We start from the raw sequence: 24818 nt of genomic DNA, 5'->3' as shown, positions 1-24818 counted from the left end.
TCTGAAGTGTCAGTTGTTACTTCTCCTTTTTCATTTCTAATTCTGTTGATTTGAGTCTTCTGCCTTTTTTTTTTGTAAAGCAATTATACTCCAATAAAGATGTTTAAAAAAATAAAAATAAAATAAAAACATTAAAAAAAAGAAAAATGTCTTTTATATGACCCACACATTTACCATTTCTGGTACTCTTCATTCCTTTGCTTAGATTCTTGTGTCCATCTGGTATCATTTTCCTTTAACCTGAAGAACTTCTTTTAGCATTCTTTGTGGTACACGTTCACTAGTGATGAATGCTCTTGGCTTTAGCTTATCTGAAATGTCTTTATTTTGCCTTCATCTTTGAAGGACATTTTCACTGGATATAAAATTCTGGGTTGAAAGCATTCTTCCAATACTTTAAAGATGTTGTTCCACCATCTTCTGGTTTGCATTGTTTTTGATGAGAAACCAGTGATTAGTCTTAACTTAAGATTTTCTTTCTATCACTAGTTTTGAAAAATTTGATTCTGCAGTGCCTTGATGTGGTTTTCTTTGTGTTTGTGCTGCTTGGCATTCACTGGGATTCTTGGATATGTTTGTAGTTTTCAACAAATGTGGAACATTCTGAAAGCTTAGGAAATTCTAGAAAACACAATATAAGCACACATTCCTTTAGTCTTGAGAGCGATGACGTCATCACGCATCAGTTCTCTGGAAAATTTCAGCGAGAGTAAGAAAGGGAAAGAAAATCCTACCATTACTATGAAACTAGTTTTGAAAGGATTTTCGGACCCACAGGGCCCCTCAGACCACCCTATGAGAGCCACTGCTCTAATCCCCTTATCCCCCCATCGCCCAAAGCCAGGTCTCTTCAAGGAAGAAACAGCAAAGTCACTGGTCCAGGGCCAAAAGGGGAATCATTCTCTTCCTTTTTGTGAAGGTTACTAGGGGACCCTTAGGCTCCAAGGTCGGGCTTTCGGGAAGGCTCCGCCAGGGGCCGCTAGAGGGTGCCACTAGAGAGCTGCACCTGGTGCCTCACCGCCCGCGCCCCCACCCGCATGGGCCGGGTCTGCCTTTTTTTTTTTTTGATGAGTCTGGCTAATGGTTTATCAATTTTGTTTATCTTCTCAAAGAACCAGCTTTTAGTTTTATTGATGTTTGCTATTGTTTCCTTCATTTCTTTTTCATTTATTTCTGATTTGATCTTTATGATTTCTTTCCTTCTGCTAACTTTGGGGTTTTTTTGTTCTTCTTTCTCTACTTGCTTTAGGTGTAAGGTTACGTTGTTTATTTGAGATGTTTCTTCTTTCTTGAGGTAGGATTGTATTGCTGTAAACTTCCCTCTTAGAACTGCTTTTGCTGCATCCCATAGGTTTTGGGTCATCGTGTTTTCATTGTCGTTTGTTTTTAGGTATTTTTTGATTTCCTCTTTGATATTTTCAGTGATCTCTTGGTTATTTAGTAGTGTATTGTGTAGCCTCCATGTGTTTGTATTACTCATTTGGATTTAATGTTCTAGCTTTTCAAATGGATGAGTTGGCAGTCCTGTTTCAATTTTCACATTTTCTTTCAAAATTATACTTTCTCCCCAAACCAAAAATTTGAAAGTATTTGATCTCTTCGTGTGAAAAATCTCCTTCATTGTATTTTATAGTGGTCCTTTGTGTTTACCAAGAGCCACTAAGACGAGATAGTAACAATAGAATATATTTGTGAACAACATCCTATTTAGTAAACCAAAATAAAGACCATTGTAACAAAATTCTCCTAGATATCAAGTCTAGGAAAAATCATTTGTCTCTATCAATGAACTGATAAAGTTTCTGTATAGATAGTGAAGTCTATATAATACATCTGAATGTTTTATTAATTGTTTCTCCATTTTTGCTGACTTAACAATGGATTTTTCAGTTTACATTGTGGAGTTATCATTTATAAACTACTTACAAATTTGAGTTCCTCTTAGCTGTATTTTACATATTTTAAATATCTTAAATTTAGCATTGAAGCTGTGAAGTCTATTTTTTATGGTCGTTTTGCTGTTTTTAAAAATAAAGTTTCTTAAGTATCCTGCAGTAATTCTTTTATAAACAGCCCTGTGTTAAATCAGACAAATAGAAGACATTTCTTAGAAAACAATATATATTCTGTTCAGAAAATACATGTCCAATTAGTCTCCCAAATTAGGACCTCTGTTCCATTGAAGAATTCTCCTCTGCTATTATAGGATTTATATAAACCTTCCTTTTTAATTCTTCCTCATTTTTCCCATTATACCTTTCATGTGCTGACAGGAAATCAGCATTGTTAGATGTACTGATGATTATGTAGTAGTTTCAAAGCAAAAGTGCGAAAGAGTGTATTCTAAAAGGTAGATCAAAAGACACACCACTCATCCCCAACCAGCCCTCTACCATAATATCAAATGGATTGTGTGCAGTATCATTTTGAGATTAGGCATTGAGTTTTCCTTTAAAATAGGTTTTTATACTGAAACGATAGAGACATTTTGGTATGAGAGTTAAATGAGGTAAAAGACAGGGCAAAGGCCATACAAGTTTTTTTTTAACTCTAAATAGATGAAGACTCGAGTTCTTTTGTTTAACAGCTCTTCTAGAAGGTAAATTTATATGCAGTTCAAGCACTTGAAGCCATAATTTATTCATCAGCATCACTTCCTCTAGCTATTCTTCATGAAATAGCATTATGATACTTTGCAATGGAATGATTGTGCAACCTGATATTACTTGTGTGTGCTGATAAAAGAGGAACGATGATTGTATTCTTATTCTTTTGCATACTATGAATTTAAATTTCAATTAAGTCAGATTAGATATTCTGTTCTATGCCATCTTTATTTAACATTAGTGAGTGGTGATTAGTGTCTAATTTCGATTGCTATTGATGTCAGCTTTATACCCTCCCATCTGTGAATATAAAGCCAAGGCATTCACACATTTCCATTATATTTATTTGTATTTTGAGTTTACAGGGATTAAAATCTCTTAAAATTTAAGTGTGAAATGTTTCAACTTAAGAACCACTGTTTTCTAAACATTAAAGCACAAGGTCTTATGTTGAAGTTTATAGCTGGTAAAAATTTTGAGCTAATTTCAAGTTGTGTCTTATTTTCTCCTTAAAATGAATGAATGAATGAATAAAAGATTTTCTAAGTACCTTAAATTCTATGCTAATATCTAAAACAATTATTTGCAAGATATTTATATTAAAGATAAATTGATTTGAGCAAATAAATTTGAATCATGAACTTAATGTATAGTGTTTAAAACCTAATCCTTTAAAAATATAAAGCCTCCCTACAAACCTTCATCTTTCCTCATTTTTTTCCCCTGTATTTCCTTTGCAGCCTACTGGATCCCAGGCATCCATTGACTCTAGGACTCTTTCCTTACTTCTCTTCCTTATCTCTCCCACATCCATTTGGTTCTACTCTCACTGCCTCAGTTTAGGGCCTGACCATCTCTACTTTTCTGCCTGAACCATTCTCCTGGATGGCATTTCTGAGTAGCAAATTCATCCTCCACAAGTCTGCTAGATCAGCATGTCTAAAACGTACATTTAATCAGTGCACTCCATGGCTCCCCATTGCTTAATGATACAGTCATATTTGTGAAAATAGAATGAGATAGCTATTGATTTATTCCAGGTAATTATACTTACTTTGATTTTGAGAGCATAATGGCAAAATTGAGTCTCAGAGTTACTGAAGCAATGCCATAAGCCAAAGGATGTAGGAAGTAAATATGGAAGTAGCTATTGATGTTAATTAGGTTTTGACTACTTCAAAGAAACCAGCACAGACCAAATCTCATTATAATTAACAGCATTAGACTAGACATTTGTATATTAGAAAAATTGTTTAAAAATCCGTGCTTACAGAGAGATCAGGTCGGTGCTTTGTGACCACCTAGATGGGTGGGATAGGGAGGGTGGGAGGGAGACGCAAGAGGGAGGACATATGTGGATATATGTATATGTATAGCTGATTCACTTTGTTATAAAGAAGAAACTAACACCATTGTAAAGCAACTATACTCCCATAAAGATGTAAAAAAAAAAAAAAAAAGGACAGTGGGCTTCCCTGGTGGCACAGTGGTTAAGAGTCCGCATGCGAATGCAAGGGACATGGATTCGAGCCCTGGTCCAAAAGGATCCCACATGCCATGGAGCAACTAAGCCTGTATGCCACAACTGCTGAGCCTGCGCTCTAGAGCCTGCGAGCCACAACTACTGAAGCCCGCATGCCTGGAGCCTGTGCTCTGCAACAAAGAGAAGCCACCGCAATGAGAAGCCCGTGCACCACATCAAAGAGTGGCCCCCACTCTCTGCAACTAGAGAAAGCCCGCGTGCCATACAAAGACCCAACATAGCCAAAAATAAATAAATAAATAAATAAATAAACAAGCAAACAAACAAATAAATAAATTTATTTAAAAAATAAAAATCTGTGGTTGTCCCTCTTTCTGTGTAAGGCAACAGACTTATTGCTGGTAGGAAGCTGCGTGATAAACTGACTCTCTTTCATTTCTCCCCTTAACTAACTCTCCTTCATATCTCCCCTTAACTAGCTGACAAGTCCCTTCCCTGTTTGCTCCCTTAGTCTCTACATCTGTCAGATGGGGATTGTAGTACTTGACTTTCCTCTTAATGGAGAAAATGAGAAAGAGATGTCATATAACTACGAATCTAACAAAAACTAGAGTCTGTAATCATTTAATGCTGACAACGTATTTTCAGATATTTCAGGCCATTTGATTGTCACAATAAGGCCATGTTTAAAACTCTATCAGATGCTAGACACCTTTTAAATAACAAATATTTTGTAATGCCCTTGGTGAAAAATGAAAGTAACAGATAATAAGATTTCAATCTATATGAGATTTTTATATTCAGTACATAGGAGATTTTTTATTAGTATATGAGATCTGTAATAAAAGGAGTATTCAAAATTTTTAAAGTTACTGAAATTATTAAAGAAGTAATATAAGAGCCAGTTTCCTAATAAAACTCATTTAAAATAATTGATGGTCTTGTGCAAAAAGAAAAGGGGGGGCTCAATATATATCTCTGACTGAAATAAATACATTTATATATTTATGTGTGTGTGCATATCTGTATGTGTACACATACATCCTGTAGTATAAGTGTGTGTTTAAAACACATATAAGAGGGAGTCATCAATCAGATTTCTTGGTCTACAAATACCTCAAATAGGTAAATATTTCTACTTAACTGAATTATTGTCAGTGGCTTTGACATCAAAATTATCAAGACAGCAAAGAATGAGTTACATAATCTTTTTCAGTTTATACCAGTTATTTAATAATAAATCATATTATTTAAAACTGGGAAGCTTTGAAATTTAGGCTATTTATTGACCCATTTAATCGTTTTAATTGTTTTCTACAATGCCATCAACCTAGAATTTAGATGCAGTTTCCTGTATTATATGTAGGAGAACATTATCTCCACTAGAAACTGTCAAATTGTCATATGCCACTTATGTTTTAATATTTTCTTTGTTCCATTTAGGAAAAAGAAAAAGAAAAAAGAACTTTTCTGATGTGTCTTAGTTTGTGAGAAACTGTGGGTGGTAGTTTAAAAGGTGGTTAGAAAATTATCCCCTAAAGACATTTTAGGTTAAACAACTTTCAGAATAAGATTGGAACTAACCCAAAGGTATTGGAATGAAGGGGTGATGTGGGTGGTAAAGGTGGCTTGTGGCTAGAAACTAATTAGCATTGAATAAATTACTAATCAAATTTCCTTTTTCAAATATAGATATGATTTATTCCAGGGAGGGTCTTGGTATAATTGACCTAAATATTGGCCTATTTTTGCTATCTTTCTGGTATCAAATAAAAGATTTTTGATAAATGGAAATGTCAAGTGACTTTTCTAATATTATTTTATTAACAAATTTATGTTTTTGTTAAACTATAATGTATAGCAAATCTAATTATAAAAATTTTGCAAAATGCTGTCTAAATTTTTGTTTGTGATAGTCTTGAGTTAGTTTCATATTTCATTTGTGAGAATTGAGTGAGTTAGTACTTGTAAAGTAGTCTAGAACAAGGTTTGTCAAATGCTAAGTGCTCAAAATGTTAGCTATTATTATTAGTTACATGTAGATTCATTCCAATATGTAAAGGTGTATATTTCTATACATAAGCATTTTAAAAGAGTAGCATATTACATATCCAGCATGTCTTTTGGGGTTTTTTGCTCGTACATGTTCAGACTATTGAACATTAATTATCATTATATGGAATATTTCCATAGATTACTTTTTAAGTGATTTCTTTTCACTACTTTTTAGAAACGTCTATTTTTCTGCAGTAATTTCAGTCACATGAATTTACATTCCTTGTATATAAATCTGTTCTAATAGTAGTTAATATCTATATTTGAATGTTTTTTCAAAATATTTTCATTGCCTTCTTTCATTCATCAGACCAACAAACAACAGTGATATTATGTATTGAATATCTGTGTAGATATTATGTATCTGTTGTCTGTGAACAAATATTTATAACATCCCTTTTAGGAAATAAGCTAACATCTAAAGAATGAAACGTATGAGTAAAAATAATTACCATCTCTTGTCATAATTACTAAGCAGAGATATATAAGAATTAGAACAAATCCTTCCTGAAGAAGTCAGAGTTTCTTCAAGGAAAAGGAAAGGTCTTGTGGGTAAATAGGAATTTATAAAGCAGAAGAATGAAGGGAAATGTTAGGAAGAAAGCATGTTTCAAGAAATCTAGTCATTAAGAGAGCTTGATTTTTTAATATATGTATTTGCAACAGAATTACAAACAATCCTTTGTTAAATTACTTTTCATTTAAGAAGGTTTTGGAATTGAACTCTGTAACACTTGAGAGCTTGCCCAATAATTCCCAGAGCAGAATAAACTTGCTTACACGTGGAAAAGCTGGGCTATCATACCTTTATTTCCCAGTGATTTGATAATTACCCAGACAATTTTGAGACAAAAGTAGAGCCAAATAAAGACGCTGTTAGACATTGCAAATACTTAGTGAGCTTTATGAGTATTTAGGCTTCAAAGAAAGGTTAAATGAAGGTTTTAAGGTAGTCTGGTTAAGATGAATTTTAAACCGTGGTATTTAACTTGCAGTAGTTATTTCAGTTACTCAATAATATTTTGAGGGAAAAAAAAGAATAAAATAAAATAAAACAAAGCATGAAAGGTAACAATGAGCTAGAAATAATAATTAGATAAATCAAATGAATCCAAAAGTTGTTCAAGCAGGTGGTAAATTATTAACTTGTTATGCTTGGTAAACAGAATTTTTAAGATCATTTATTACAAAGGTAGTATGTAAGCACTGTCTTAGTCAACTTGGGTTGCAATAACAAAATACCATGGACAGCGGGGGCTTAAACATCAGAAATTTATTTTCTCACAATTCTGGAAGCTAGAAGTCCAAAATCAGGGTGCTAGCATGGTCAGGTTCTGGAGAGCTCTCTTCCTGACTCCTAAGTGGCTGCCTTCTCTACTGTGTCCTCACCTGGCAGAGAGAGAAAGCGAGTGAGCGAGCAAGCTCTCCGCTGTCTCTCTTATTCTAATTCAACGTGACTGTTCCACCCTCTGACCCCATGCAAACCTAATTAATTCCCAAAGGCTTCATTGCCAAATACCATCACATTATAGGTAAGGCTTCAACATATGAATCTGAGGGTGATACAATTCAGTCCATAGCAAGCACTTAAAGTAGGGTTATCCGCATGAGTGAGCTAGTTATCTTGGGAAGTCTTTGGACAGAAAGAAGATGGAGAGCTAGTAGAGTGAATTAGTGTGTTGGTGATCACTGGCAAGTCATTTGTCTACCTTCTCTAGGCATGTTTCCTCATTTATAAAATAAAGGTAATAACGATACCTACCAAAAAAGTGCTTAGGACTGAAAGAGATAAAGTGTTTAAGTGTTTAGACACTGCCTGGAACATAGGGAATGCTAGATAAATGTTTGTATTTATTATTTAATTTTTTTCTATATGTTAATAAGAGTAATTAAAATGAATGCCTAAACTTTATGAGAACTTTAACCAGAACACTTTCAAAGCCCTCACTGACTTAAGGTATCCCTTGGCAGTCTCTGAACCTGAACGTCTCCCACACCGCAGAAGCAACTATTATAAAAGCTCTAACGTGTCTCAGATTTGTGTGAGTTTATAGATTTGGGACTTCCTTTAATTAATGGAGTCTTCATTTAATCAGTCAGTTTTGTATAAATAGTCTTTGAAAGACAGAATTAGATATTTTACTAGGTTTTTATTGAAGTTAAAATATAAGCATAATATATCAGCTAGCAAAGGCTAATTTAACCAGATTCACAAAATTGTATTAGAATTGAAGATTTAAGTTAAGGATTCCTTTCTGGAAATGACTTTCCCGCTAAAGCAATAGTAAGGGGCCAAGGGAGGGAGAAAGTTAAAACAATACTTGTGCATATCTCAAATGTTTAAAGTATCGTCATACAAACAGTAAACTCAGTATATGAAAAGCATTCAAGACACAGTAGAAAGTGAGCAAAAGATTACATCAGAATCATTCTAGAGGATTGAACCTAAATTTTAAAGCTATCACTAGGATTGTAGAGTAAGATGTTTATGTTTTAATAGATTGTTATTAAAGTGTGGAAGTAAATGAGGCAGAAAATAATGCTTAAAGTAACAAAATATTTTGAAATGGGTAATACATTTATGAGTGGTTTACTTTCTAATCATTTCCATATGTTAAGAATCCCTTGAAATCAGTGTGTTTAAATAAGAAATATTAGCCTTAAATGATATTTTTTTTCCAAAGAGAACTATTCAGAGATCGGTAGAATGCTTATCAGGATCACAATATTATGAAGTACAGGGACTTTAAAATATAATTAAATTTGAAGATTTCAGATATGGGAAATTTTCCAATATAATGGCTACCACATCATTTTTAAATGTATGTATTTATTTAACTTATTTAACCTGTTCATGTGAAGATCTATAGCATCACACATATACTTTCTACCATCTATTTTTAATACAATATGGCATGTTATTGAAATCATGCAAGAATATTTTAAATTTGTCTTCATAATTGAGGAGCTATTTTTGTTGAGGGTAAATTTAGCTTAATGATTATCTAGCATTTATACATACATATACACATGATGTATATGCATTTTAATCATAATATTTAATAATCTAGTTCTAAGGACATTACATTTTAAATAAAAAATAAGAAAAATTCAGGTGTCAGGAAAGCAGTCTGTAGAATACTGATAGTGTTCCACTGGAACCTTCTATACATTTCAGTCTGTAGGAAATTAATCCCTCCACCTTAATCATGTCTACTGGGGTTCATTTTTATACCAAGATATAAAGTTCAAATATAAATACAAGTAGTATGCAAATAATATTATGCCATTCATTTATCTACAGGAATGCAAAGGAATTCCAATACTTACTCCTTAGTTTTATGTGTTGATAAATATATGTTATGGTATTTGTCATAAAAAGGGAGTAATTGGATTTCCCAACATTTCTGAAGATGTAACATTTAAGTTGCTTGCACCAACTGGTGATATCTGGTGATACTTGTGTGAAAAAGTAACACTCCCTTTTGTCCCAAATATTCACATAGCCAAAGTTTATTTAAAAAAAAAAAAAGCCAAGCAAGAGAAACAGGGTAGTGTTGGAACATGCATTGTTCTTGGTGAGGGAAGCACAATATTTTTAAATTTTTTATGGATTCTGAGAGAGACTGGGTCTGCTTGTAGCATCTGAAAGTTATAACCCAGACACTTCCTATATAATTATCCCAGGAACCTGTGGTCTCATATACCATTATTCCTGAAATTCAAATCTTGTGCTTCTAAGCTAACTTCTTGTGGGAACTCTAAAGATGTTATCAATTAAGTATAATCTTTATCAGAGAATGAACTTGAATAAAGGTTTGTCAAATCAAATCTAGTGGTTTTAGAATTTATCAAAATTTGTAGCGTAGCATATCTGTATTCAGAGTGCATTGACTTTAAAGATGGTACCAGAACCAGAATAATAAAAGATTTGAAGTTTCGAGACATGGGTTTGAACCCCAACTCTTCTAATTACCATGTTGGGTAAGTCACTTAACACAGCTGAGCCTTATGATAAGAAGAAAAATATATACCTTATTTATTCCACAGGGCTATTGTAAAAATCAAATGAGATAATATGTGTGTAAAAGCTCTTTGTAAAACTTTAGCCATATAACATAAATGTTACCATTCATTTAATGGATGTGATACTGCTTAGTGAATCGCAGCTAAAATAAAGTGAAACCTAGCTATGCTTCTTCTAGGGATTTTGTTCTGCAATCTAATGTGTGATTTTGTTTACTGGGGAGGCACTGCTAATTAAAGTGTGGTTGATGTTTATGCTGTTCACATTTGTCCAGTTTTTTTACCCATCATCTACTGATAGTAATTCATGAACATTTAAAATGTACAGCAACAGTCTACTACAGCATGGCCTGTGTCACATCCCCCTAGCTCGTGCTGGGTTTCACAATGGAGCCTGCTGAGACAAAACAGTTTCACAGTCTTTTTAGAGTGAATTACTTTCCACTTATCCAGGGTAAACCGAATACTAAGCAATTCATAGAAAAAGCCTAGTTTTTTAAAAAAAATAATAAAGCACAGAGAACTTCTATGCAAAATCAAATGTATCTTTTTCTCCTAATGAAAATGTGAATGAAACAAGGTAAGATAAAAGGATAATTACAAACACAATATTTCATAATAAAACTATTTCCCATTTAGATTTCATTAGAAAAGATGATATGAAAAATAAGTAGTTACAAATATCTCACCTTCTTAAAAAAATTTTTATTAGAGTATAGTTGATTTACAATGTTGTGTTAGTTTCAGGTGTACAGCAAAGTGAATCAGTTATACATCAAATTTCTCAACTTTTACAATAGCTGAGAATAAAATTCATTTTTGGAAGTATAAATATCAATTAAAATAAGACAAACATGATTATTTCAAAATCACATATATTAATAAAGCTAGAAGAAGTACAGATATATCTCCCAATTTGGCCACACAACTTCAGTAAATACCATCTTAAAAATCTAAATCTAAGATCATTTTGAAAATCCATTGCTAAGCATTATCTCTGAATAATTGTTTATTTCATTACAAAAGAGGAAATTTATCTAAGACACTGCAGCAAGTACCCAAAATAGTACTTGTACTAAGCAAGTACCTGAAAATAGTCTGTCTCCACATTCTGGTGTGTAGGCCTAATGGCTTTCCAGTAGGTCAGGAATTAACTTTCAGCCTGTATATAATCAATGAGAATGGCCCTATGAAAGTTAGGAAGTTTGCCACATAGAGATTCCAGTATATGAAAAGAAAAATGAAGAATGGATAGCACATGGGATTCATTGTGATTAAGTGGTTTTGGTACCATGCAAATGAAATTCTAATCTTATATCTACCAATCTTGCTGAGATTTAGTTTTCAAATCTGTAAAATAAACATACTAGCACTTACCTCATTGGGAATCTGTAAGGACTAAAAATATATTTTACATAAAGTGGCTGAGATAGTGCCTGGCAGAAATGTGTTGTCAATAGAAGCTACTAGGTGGTTATCTCTGGGAAAAGATAGGAAGTTCGACATAAACCAAGACCAGATGTCAAAAATAAAGCTACCTGTGACAGACATTGTTAATCCATCATGAAAAAATTGAGCACACAAGATAAAACTTATTTGCTCCAGTAAAACTAGGGTGTATTCCTAAGTAATGCATTCTTTCATGAATTTAAGCTAGGTGTCACCTCATCCATGTACCAAATTAAGTGTCTTAGGTAAAGAATTTAGACCTTACAGTCTTAGGAAAACTGCCTTGGTATAACTTGCCCTGAACATCTACTGAAGTAAGGTGACAATATTGGAATTACTGGTGAGTCACACTATATAGTACCTTCTCTGATCCTTGAGGGTACACGTCTTTGCTTCCCTTGCTTTAACCTGGTATCAAATGGCTGTCCCTATCCCATGAGCTTCTTTGCCTTTCAAGAAGTGCCTCTTCTGAGAAATATCCACAATGACAAGAAATAGCATGCCCATAAAATTGTGTGAATTGATGTAAATTCAATGGCAAAATCATAAGATTGGGTAATTTGTAAAATCCAAAGCTGACTCAATTCAGAAATAAAATGCATCACAGTAAATAATGCATCCTTCACCTATTACAATGTAATTTCCACAAAATATGACTAAAAAACCTGAATTGGTAGCAGAAAGATACAGTTTGTTAAAAATCGGGCCATTCTTGATGGTGCATAGAAAAAAATTTATTCTAAAACTCTGATGTTTTAATTTCAGTAGAGCTGGAAGGTGAACTATGTGTGGTTAAGGATGCAGAGATGATGTTTAAAAAGCATGCCTGCTAGTTGACTGGAGGGAGAATGCTCACCCCACACTGACAGTTAAGTTTATGATACCAGTGTTGCAAGAGGGAGGACTGAAAGCAAGCAGCAATAACAGCCAGCAGATCTGCATTAACGTTTTATACATTGAATTTAATGATATATTCTTCATGCTAAATAACTTTCTGAAACTTATTTCATCTGATTTGAGATATGATTTGAGAACTGCCAATATGTTAGGCCAGTCTGCTGCAAAATTGTCTGTTTTCATCCAAGTACCTCTGCATCATCTTTAGCTCTGCTGTGTAATGATTTTTTTTATGCAGCCCTACTCAGCAAATCATAGAGCTTAGACTTATGTTTCCAGTGGCAACAGTATGCTAGAGGGATTACTTTAGCTATATTTTGAGGCCATAGGCAAAGGTACATATCAGCATTAGGGCAGACACTATGGTATGTGTAAACAGTGCACCTGCACAGAGAACCAATTAGATTAGACTGTAAAAGCAGGGCACTGAGTGGTGGGTAACTGCCCACCTGGTGGGATTTCCAGAGTCCTGGGAATGCCTGTGCATTCCACTTACTGCTGGCTGATGCATTAAATACCTTACTGGTAAAAGTTCATCCGTTTTAGTCTTAACGTTTCAGAAAATGCTATCCCTATCCCTATTAAAATATAAACGCCACAGGAAGGATTAAAAGGCTATAAATTATATTAGACACATAGAATTTCATATGAATGGGCTCATCAGAGCCAGTCCTGAGGGAAGATTTTGATTAGGGGAGTGGTGAGGGAATACCATAAATAAGAGAAATGTGTTTGTGTGTCAGTTCATGTGTGTGTAGGGGGTATGTAATGAACATTTCATTTTAATTACTTCACTGTTCTACTAACTGCCCAGAAGTGAGAGTTGCAACCTCATTTGGGAGCTCCCATGTATTCCTAGTTTTGCTGCCATATTATTTGAGTTTTTGATTCTAAAAGCTGAATTATTTAGACAGAATGGTTTTGAGTTGAATCATTTCACTCTGGAAAGTAGTTGTGGTCCAGTAGAAAACATAATAAAGTAATAACCAGTTACACTATTGCCTAGCTGCAGGACCATTTAACTATAACCAGTCTATGATCAGGCTTCTGGCACATGACTTCCAAATCTCACAATTGCTCCTGCTTATGATACCATGTGCTTTGCCATTATCTTATGCTGGTTTACCACTGGTCTTGATCCTTGGCCGAACTTGGTGTATAAATATGACAATAACATCTGAACATACACATTGAAAATATAACGATGAAAACAAAAAGAATAATTTTAACATTGACATATATTTGCAGTTTTCTCTTTGCCTCTGTAAAGAAAAAAACGTTAAATTATTTTGAAACGCATTGCTGCTATTTAAAAATAAAGATAGGAACAATTATAATCATCAGGAAAATCCCAGCAATTATATAAAACTTAGTAGAGTTAAGGTTGAGAGTTTATGAATTGACAGTGAATATAAAGAAGGAGTAAGAACATAAAGCTGAATGTATGTTAATGTAAGAAGTGAATAAAATGTAGAAATGGAAATAAACATCAGATTTAAGGGTAAATGCCAGTAGGTTAGCCTGGGCCCAGGAAGAGAATTAGGAAGTATGAATGTTGCTCCAAGACTAGGGATAAGAAAAAAGAAATGTGGCACAAAGTATATCTTAAGAGGCAGTTTCATGAAAGGTATATTTAAGAACAGACTCATGAAGTGTATGTTTTTTTTAGGTGAGAATAAATTTGATATGAAGCTATTAGCTTAGTGGTCATTGAAAGTTCACATAAAAAGGAACCTTTCTGTAAAGTTCACCAGAATCCAGGTTAAAACACTTTTAGAATAGGTAGAGCCAACCAGAGGACTGGAAAATTATCTAGGGAAATATATTCTGCTAGTTACATCTATACTGAAGTAGCCTTTGACATATTCCCAAAGACCATGCTTTGGTACAGAAAATAATTGGTCATAAATATCAAGGAGTGAAGTATCGAGGAAACAAGTGTGGAAGCTGTAAGAAGGTAAATGTTTCATTGTGCTTGACCACCGTGAACTCATTACCTAAATAATTCAAACTTTCAGATTGAAAGCAAGAAAATCACTAGGACAGGTAAATGGACTAGAAAAGTAAACACATGGTATGTTAGAGTGAATTGAAAGAATATTTGAAAGAAAGACTCAAAGAAAACAATTTTATTTACCGGGTACTGTGACAATAAAACAGCTAATTATATGAATTCCATTTTAAGTAAGAATGAATGTTTTCAGAAATGTTGTAGACTTAAAAGGAATGTATGGGGGAAAGAAATAAAGGAAAAACATTGAGGGGAAAAATGGGTGAAAAGGGACTGGAACATAGGTGATAAGGGATTGTTTGCTAAGCACAAAAGGAATAAATGTTATGAAATAGAAATTGGCCTGTTGACAAAGACAGGGTCCTAAAAGGAAGCTAAAGCAATTGGTCTTCAACAAAAATAAATTTAATGTTAATTGAAATATTTTCATACTATAAGCGAAAGAGAACTAGGAAGAACTTTTAGGTTACACTATACCCAATATTTCTTTTAATGAACATCAAATTAAAATATTTGGGAATTCAAATTTTCCTTTGCTTGTAATGTTTCTGGTGAGTTGGTTGATTGGTATTTTGGAGCTCTTAAGCTAGGATGATTCTGATTTGCAGTACCTTTTATGAGGAAAACATGAGTTCATTGCAAAGCAGTAGCACTGGTTTTGCTTAGTAATACTTCAGTGTAAGTCACTTTCCTGAAAATCAACAGGGACAGTGGGACACTTGTCCCTGCTTTTCTAGTTTAGAGGTTTTGAGTCTGTTATTCATCTGAGCAGTCAGATATTTTGTTTTGCCTTTAATTCCAACAAAACTGAACCTTTCCTAGATGCTAAAATTCTGTACACTCTACAAATCTGTTAAAATTAAAAAGAATTGAAGATGATCCATTTTTTTAGTGTCTGTACTTTTGAAAGTCTGGACAAGTAGGAATATATTTAAGATGCAAATATTATACTGAGATGCTGAAATAATTTACATTCTGAGACAGTAGTTTAAATATAATTGCATTACATTAAAACAGTTGGGTTTATCGTGTGATATAAATTTGGTTTATTTCTTACAGATTTTTGGTGACTAGGATTTTGTTTTGATCTTGTAGTATATACAGAAATTTCACAACCATCTCTTATAATTGGTGAAGCTTTAGCAGCAACATTTGTAAACACAAGGGGATGTTTTCACTTTTTAGTAGGGGAAGAACAGATGGTTGGGATTAAGGGAATCACTCCTTCGTGTTTAATAATGCAGCAGGGAAGGCAGTGGCAAGCTAACTTTTCACCAAGAGAGAATAATTTTTCAGAGCATCAGCTGGATCTTTCCTAGCCAGAATAGAGCCCCTTCAGATGTGTACCATCTGCATGGGAGTGAGTCACACCAAAAGATCTAATAATATTTGTAAAGTACACTTTGTTCCCAGTGAATTCTATATAGAGAAAATAATCTCTGTATTTGATGGAAAGGAGTGGTGAGGAGAAATTTACATGTGAGTAGAGGACGTGTGGATAGAAATTCAATAAGGCAATAGAAAAGGCATAGACCAAGCAATCAAATATATAGGAAGCCAAGTCAAAAACATTTAGGTAATGTTTTGAATCTATTGCAACATATAGAAAAAAATCAATAGAAAAAAATGATTATTTTAAGAGACATTATTTAAGTATAATTTTAAAAATTTAGAGTCATCCAGAATACTTTTAGAAAAGATGAAATTTATAATATGATTTAAAATTATAAATTGTGCATTGAGTATAACAGAATAGAAAACAAAATATTAGTAAACTATATTATGTAATACAAACACCAACACAAGAGAAAAATTATAGATAGAAAGTTTTTAATGACCACAGATGTTCATTGTAATTGATCCTTATTACAAAGAATTTGATATACTGAAGATCAAGTGAATCGCTCAACACCTACAGTGTCACATCCACTACTAAGTAAAATGCAACACAATTGAGCCATTTAAGGGATGTCTCAGTTTAACTGTTCAATACCAGATTCTAAAAAAGCTGCTTTCAAACCATCAGTGATATGAAAGGAAGGAAAAACTGTAAACACAAAATCAGCAACCAAACAAATATTTGGCCCGAAGGAAGCACAAGTTGGAGCGTGGAATTTAACTCTTTTTCATAGTTTTGGGTCAGCAATACTTTTATAACTAGGCCTTTTATAAAAAAGAAAAAGCATGTGTTGTGGTGAGTATGATAGTCTCATAGCCATGGATTTAGGCATGACTATAACTAGAGAAATTGCCTTAATAAGAATTTTATGAGTCCTGCATTTAAAAGGGACTTAATAGAGCCTGTACTCCATCTGCTTGCAAGTGCTTTACCTGTGGCCAGTATCATATAGCACCTTGGTTTGAAAGAATATTTTTTCCTATCGTTTGAAAATAGTTCTTAAATTTTTCAGGGATTTTTCTCAATATACAGCCTAAGCTTAGCTTTTTAAAAATGAGATTCTATTTGTTTGAAAGTGTAGGCAATAGAATAAAAAGGAAAATAAAATCAGCATCCTTTTTCCCCCCTTGAGTAACAATCCAGCCAATTGAAATCCCAGAGCCTTAGTTTCTTAATCTATAAAGTGAACAGAGTGGATCAGATGATTATTGATATACTGCTCATTAAAAAATTTACATAGCTGTATTCTTGGCCTTCTTGAGGGATTTCTATAGAATCTTAGAGTATTTCATATGAACAAAGGAATTGTTCGAGAAATCTTCATTGGGATCTTAAAACATAAAAAAAAGCAAATATATGTAAAAAAATGTGTGAGACATTTTGTATAGACAGAATAAACAAATGCACATATATAAGACTATGGGTGCTGCTGTAATTAATAAAATAAAAATTACTAATTTCTAAAATATCTGATATATAAATGAACAAATTTGGATGTCTGTCAAATTTCTGATGCTCAAATAGGGATTTTTATACTTTAAAAGGCTTTGAATCTTTACATTATGGAATGCTAAGCAGGAAGGAATCAAATGAGAGAATTTACATTATCTGTTAGCTGGGTCAAGGACTCTTTCCAAATACTTGAAATAATTCTCATTGTCACCCGTTTCCTAATATGAACAGAGGGAGGCACAACTGCAGAAACACAATAGAGATTTATTTCTGTTTATCATTAGACAAATTAGTATAGGTTAATTGAAGATTAACATTGGAGTTGTATCAGCCAGATAGAGTGGAGGGGAAAAGAAGGTAAAGCAGAATATAGTTAAATATCCCAAGGATATATTTCATATTCTGGCCATGGCTGGTTATGAATAATATAAAATGAGGAATAATAAAATATAAAAATTCTAAGGATTAATTAACCAAAATGACTTAATTTATTTATTTAAGTGAAAATATAGAAATAGAACTCACAGGAAATTCAGTAGCCATTTTAAATATGATAACTATATTTTTCACGCTTTGGAATGGAGGCAGTAGGGAGTCGTTTTGTTGCTCAAGAGTGGCTGGCAGGGATGTGAATGGTTAAAATTAGGAATGTTTTCAAAAGTCAGGAAGAAAGCGCAAGAACCACCTGTGTGTGAGTTATGTGTTTGTGTGTATGTGTGTTTGAAGTAAAAGAAATATGAAAGAGATAATATATTTTTGTTTAAGTTTTTGTTTAAAGAAGATGGGGTAGGTATAAGCAATATGTTACTAGAAATTCAAAAAATAGAGAACATAGAATAATACAGGTTATTCTGTGATTAGAGAGATATTTTTGTTTTTTAATAAACAAGGTATATTAAAAAATGTTTTGCTTGTAAAACGCAATGACAAAGAGCCTAGCCTTTAAATTCTGTTGCATTTGAAATATTATAACCTGGGGCTGTGGGTTCATACATTAGCCATGCTTAAAGTAGGCTTGTTACTACTTGGCACCGTCAGTTTTAATGCAGCTTTTGTTGGCTTTAAACACTGAAACAAATAGAAAACAATCAGGCTCTAGTGACTTGGAACCTGGATAGCAGCCCAGCTTTCATTTATTAGGACCATGGGAAAATAAATTTAAAAGGGGAAAATTTTCAAATCTGCTTTCGGGTTTCATTTAATAAGTACTTCTCCTAAGGATTTTCAATCCTTTTTTGCTTCTATTCATTCTGCTGGTTGATGATATAAATTTTAGTAGGAACTAATGCATTTCAGGACTGAAGTGTCTGTTCAAATCATTCTTGGGGCTGAATACAGCAGCAGTATTTATAGATGATTTATAAATCATAGGGATTTATCTATTAGTATAGCAGCTGCAGCTAGGTATGGAGGTATGTGCCCTAGTATTCACCTTTAGATATCTTTGTGTTATTTAATAGTATATTCACTGCTCTGCTTTGTCCACTGAAAATTATTCTGAGAATTCTAATATTGTCCAATTGAAGGACATGGTAAGACTGGCAAAATATGCAAACAACTTACAGAACTATATTAAATTACTGTATTTTTCCATAGTTCTACCAATATTTGGCACATCCTTAATCTTACCATTTTGTGAGTAGTCTTTCAGTGAATGGCTTGTGAGAAATTAGTTATACTGGAAATGTAATTGTAAACAATTAGTTACCATGCATAATATTACATAGTATTCCTGTAAGGTGGATGAGAACTATAAGAATGGTCCTGTTTTAAACATTTCAGTTTCTGGATTATAATTGTCCAATGTTATATAAAACCAGTGATGAAAAAAATAGAACCTTATACAGTTCTTGAATCTTCTTTGTGAGAAGGAGGGACCATATAGTCTAAGGTGAACACTTCCTAGAATACATCATTTCATTTTATCTACTGATTTCTCTGTTATAGTCTAGTAACTTCTCTTCTCTAGAAATGAAATGTGTTTATCTTGCTCATAATTTTAAAAAGCCATATTTAAACACAATGTGTAGTAATTCCCTCTTTTAATCAAACTACTAAACTAAGGTTTATTGTCAGCGATGAGGTCTTCAAGTATTACCTTTATTTCTTTTTGCCAGGAAGCTCTGGTAAATGAAAAAAAATCCCATTTCTGTGAGAGAATTTTTATAAATTATTAAAGCAAATTTAAAATATGAAACTAATTTTATCATGTGTATTTGTATTTCTAAACTAGATTATCACCATACCAAGTTATATCTTGCATTTTCTTCAACCTAAAGTAAATTTAGGGGCTATTTAAATTAATTGCTGTTTGATTTCTTATGGGATTATTATTTTATATTTTTGTTTTCGGCATATTTATTTAATTATCTGCAAAATACATATCATTCATTCTTGACCCACATATATGTCTGTGACTCTGTCTTCCTGTTGGTTTATTTACATACTTTATTACCTATTTCACTTTTTGACCATCAAGGTCCAATAGAGTAACACACTTGGGCTCTCTTATGAAGCATAGTCCCACCTTGATGATGTGAGTTTGTCACTAAGGAATCAAATGACTAATTCACAGATCAAGAATGAATTATTTTCCGTTAAATTCAGATCATGGGTTCTGCATGTAAGGAGCTTGGAAGTCACCACTCCATCTTAACAAGTAAAAATCTGAACAAACTGAAAAATCAACCACTCTTCCTGGATCCATAAGAAAGGGGAAAACACAAGGCAGAGTTCTCAAGTTTGGAGAGACAGGCAAATTCAGGATGTTGAGACTTACCCAAGCAGAGACTCACAAGCAAAAATCGCCTTGAAAAATCAGTGCCAGGATAGGAAAACCTGAACTATAACTGTTGAAATGCTGAAGATTGGTGTGTACAAGTCTGAGAATTAAAAAACTCCAGGGGCTGCAACCATAAGGAGGACCTCACAGTATTGTGGGTTTTACCTCCCAGAAGCTTGACCAGATTCCCACAGTAAATATCAGAGAAAAGTCCCTCCAGGCAAACAGAGAAAAGTACTCCCTCCCCACATACTCCCTGCCATTCCCATGGGGGAGGTGAAAGAAACCATTCTGAAATATACAGGGCACTTAACAAGGCCTGCCCTCAAGGAAAACTAGTTAACTAGAGCCAGACCTTCTGGGGTATGATCAGAGCCTAACTGACCTGAGGAAGGGAAAAACGCCTTCCTGTCCCATCTAAGTAAGGAGAAAAACAACAACAACAAAAAACAACCCTGAGAAGGTACAGGATCCCTACTGACTGAGTGACTGAGACCTAATCATAGGAATATAGAATGCTTCCCCTCCCTATACATCTACACCACCAGATTATTAAAGGCCTCTTTGCATTACAGTTCCTTTTGCATAATCATTATGACCAGCTAGCTTTCAAGGAAAAATATCACAGAGCATGACAAAAAGCAAAAAACACAATTTAAAGAGACAGATGAAGCATCAGAACTAGACACAACAAAGATGTTGGAATTATCAGACCAGGAATTTAAAACAACAATTATTAATATGCTAAGTGTGCCAATGAATAAAGTAAATAGCATGCAGGAGCAGATGGTCAGTGGAAGCAGAGAGTGGAAATGTTATGAAAGAGCCAAAAAGAAATACTAGAGATAAAAACACTATAATAGAAATGAAGAATGCCTTTGATGGACTTCTTAGTAGACTGAACACAGTGGAGGAAAGAATCTCTGAGCTTGAGGATATCTCAATAAAAAATATATAAAGGTGGAAAGCAAAAAGAATAAAGATTGAAAAAAAAAAAAAGAATTTCCAAGGACTGTAGGACAACTACAAAAGTATTAATGGGAACACCAGAAGGAGAAGAAAAAGAAAGAAGAATATTTGAAATAACAATGACTGAGAATTTCCTCAAATTAATGTCAGATACCAAACCGCACATCCAGGATCCTCAGAGAATACCAAGCAGGATAAATGCTTAAGAAAATATACCTGGAAATATCATCTTTAAACTACAGAAAATAAAAGGTAACGATAACATCCTGGGGAAGCCAGAGGGGAAAAGTACCTTACCTATAGAGGAACAAAGATAAGAATTATATCTGACTTACCTTTAGAAAACATGCAAGCAAGAAGAGCATGAAATATTTAAAGTGTTGAGAGAAAAAACCCACCAACCTAGAATTCTGTACCCTGTAAAATTATCCTTCAAAAGTGGAAGTGAAATACTTTTCCAAACAAACAAAAATTGAAGTAATTTGTTGCCAGCAAATCTGCCTTGTAAGAATTTTAAAAGAAGGTCATTAGAGAGAAGGAAAATTATATAGTTCAGAAACTAAGATTTACATAAAGTAAAAGTGCTTAAGAAAAAGTGAAGGTAAAATAAATGTTTTTTTTTCTTAATTGATCTAACAGATAACCATGTGTTAGAATAATAACAACAATGTATTCAACTGTGTATGCCTATGTATATATTTATACATAGATATGTATGTGTACATATGCTTATGTATAAGCACAATGAACTGTACAAGGGACAAGAGGAGGGCAAAAAGATCAGTGGTTGTTAGGGGTGGGAGGTTAGTGAGATAAAATGGCAGAGCACAGAGGATTTTTAGGGCAGTGAAAGTATTCCATGTGATATTATAATTATGGATATATGTTATTTTACATTTGTCAAATCCATAGACTGTACAGACACCAAGAGTGAATCCTAAGGTAAGCTATGGACTTTGGGTGATTATAATGTGTCAGTGTATGTTCATCCTTGGTAAGAAAAATGTACCATTCTGGTGAGTGATGTGGATAACAGGAGAGGCTATACATGTGTGAAGGCAGGAGGTATATGGGACAGCTCTGTACCTCGTTCTCAATTTTGAGGTAAACATAAAACTGCTCTAAAAAATAAAGTCTTATAAAAATTTCAGATCATAATGTAGAAATTTCATATTTTGTAGTAAAGATTTTAAAGAAAAATGTTGATAAGAAAATAATAGTCCCTGAAACATAACTGACAGCATTTGCTTTTTAAAAAATTAACAGCATTATTAAGGTATAATTGAAACACAAAAAGCTGTACAAATTTCCTGTTACAAATTGACTTGTTTGGATATATATATATATACACACACACACACACACCTATCAAACCATCACCCCAATCAAGGTAATAAACATATCTATCACCTTAGAAAGTTTTCTCATAGTCACCCTTTTTAAATTGTGGTAAGAACAGTTACCAGGAGATCTATCCTGTACGTATTTTTTAAAGTGCCCAATACAGTGTTGTTTACAATAGGCACTATGTTGTACAGCAGATCTATAGACTTTATCATCTTGAGTAACTAAAACTTTATACCAATTGAATAGCAGTTCCTCATTGAAAATGCACATGCTTTCAAGCACTGTTACCTCAAGCAAGAAGGTAGAAAGTAGAACCCCTCACCAGTGAATTTTCATAAGGAGAGGACTATATCATTCTATTTCCGAGACCCCTGTACCTAGCTTTGAATAGGTGCTCAACAGACATTTGTATAATTAATAAATATATGAATAAAGGTTTCAATAAAGTGAGGCTTCCATGTGATTCCTATTTTTTTTATATGCAAGGCAGTAGTGGAGTTCACAAGCTTTGAGGCTCTCTTCTCAGCCTGGATTCCATCCCTGTTTCTTTGAGAATTGCTGCCTGACTGCCAGGGTTGGGTTCCACACAGTGATGCCTTATCTGCTTCCATGTCCTTCACTAATCAGTGTAGGTTTAACTGTATTCAAATTGACCCATCCAGTTCTCATCTTGGGAATTGGTATTGGTATATAGAAATATCCTACACATGTGGCTAAAATGTTTAAATGTAAAGTCAGAAGTAGTAGGACAGTCATATTCTACTCTGTGTCTTAATTGAAACCAAGCAAGTTTTAATATAATGATTAATGAAAAATATAATGACTAATTTTTTCCATATGCACTTAATAGCTAAGGGGACTGAAATTTAGAAAGGTGAAGTTTTGTACATGCAAGAAAAAGGGCAATGATAACACTAAAATCACACCTTTTGATCAATGTTTTTAATATTATACTATATGTCTTTGGACCAAAAAAAGTGACCTAAAAGTTATTAGAGACAAACAACTGAAACTATGTTGAGAAACATTTTGTCCAGTTCCATTAAAGGGCAGAATACTGGGGAATTATTCTTTCTGTATATGATAGCAGCAAGTAATTATGCTACTTTTTAAAAACAATGCTTCAGTGGTATACGCTTCATTTTCTGTGTTATACAGATTCAGATATAGGAGATATATTTTGTAATATGTACATTTTGTTTCTTTTAATGTAGTTTGATTTATTCATCTATTGAATATATTCTAACTATATAAACTGGAATAGCCCAGAAACCTTCCAAGTTTCCTTTATATGTTAATTATAGCCTTGTATTGCCCAGGATTCTAGTGGTATATTAGATACTGTGGTGTTTTTGGAGAGAGGAGAAAAGAAATAATTTATATAACATTTCTAGAAAGGTGTACAAGATTGTCAAGAGATTAAAACGTACTCTATACAAGAAGTAACTCAATACAGGAAGCTTGTAAAACTCTCAAATCCATGTGGTACTTGAAAGGTTAGGTATCATCTTAAATTTATCTAAATCTACTTAGCTCTACAGTAATGCTGTGCAATAGTGCAAGATAACTGTGCCTTAAATGTGCTTGGCTAGATAGGTGCATATCTTAAATGCTGTTTATTAATACAAGTCTGTATATATGTACATATCTCTTTGCAGCTCACATTTTTATTCTACATCCTGCTTCTATGCTTTGTCTGTGTAACACCGATATTTTAGTTTCCAATTCTCAAGAGATTGCATGATAGTGGAAAACAAATTATCAAAGCAATTACAATGTTTTCATACCTACAGGAGCTAGAAAGCTATGCTTTTAAAATTAATTATTAGTTTCAACTTCTGAAATGTAGACAATGCTGCAGGTACTCAATCAAGCTGTTAGAATGTGCTATTTTGAATCATAATGAAAGACATTTTTGTCAAAAGTGTATCTTAATATGTGAAGCTATCAGAAAGATTTATCAGACTTCAATTAAAAAATCATTAAAAGCAGCAAAGTTGATTAGAGGATTATTCCTCTTTTTGATAAAAAACAGTACAAATCTAATCACTGTCTGCTAAAAACTCAAATAATAGTACTTTTCATAATATATTTAATATTCCTTAAAACCATCTGTTATTTACTTCAGAAAATATGTCTAAATGTTGAGAAACTTTAAACATTTACGTTTAGTAACTTGTAGATAGGGGTTTTGGAATAAATTAAAATTACAGATTCTTTTTTTGTAAAATTATTTTAATCATTTCCCATATCACTTTAGGTTATATACTAGATCTAGCCAGGTTGATCTGTTAGCCTGGTTCTCTCATGTGCCTTAGGAGACACATTTTAGGAGACTTAAG

The sequence above is a fragment of the Physeter macrocephalus genome, chromosome 1 (assembly GCF_002837175.3).
Source record: "Physeter macrocephalus isolate SW-GA chromosome 1, ASM283717v5, whole genome shotgun sequence".
NCBI classification, from domain to species: Eukaryota; Metazoa; Chordata; class Mammalia; order Artiodactyla; family Physeteridae; genus Physeter; species Physeter macrocephalus.
The sequence above is the reverse complement of the archived record's forward strand: the minus strand, read 5'-3'. Positions refer to the sequence as shown.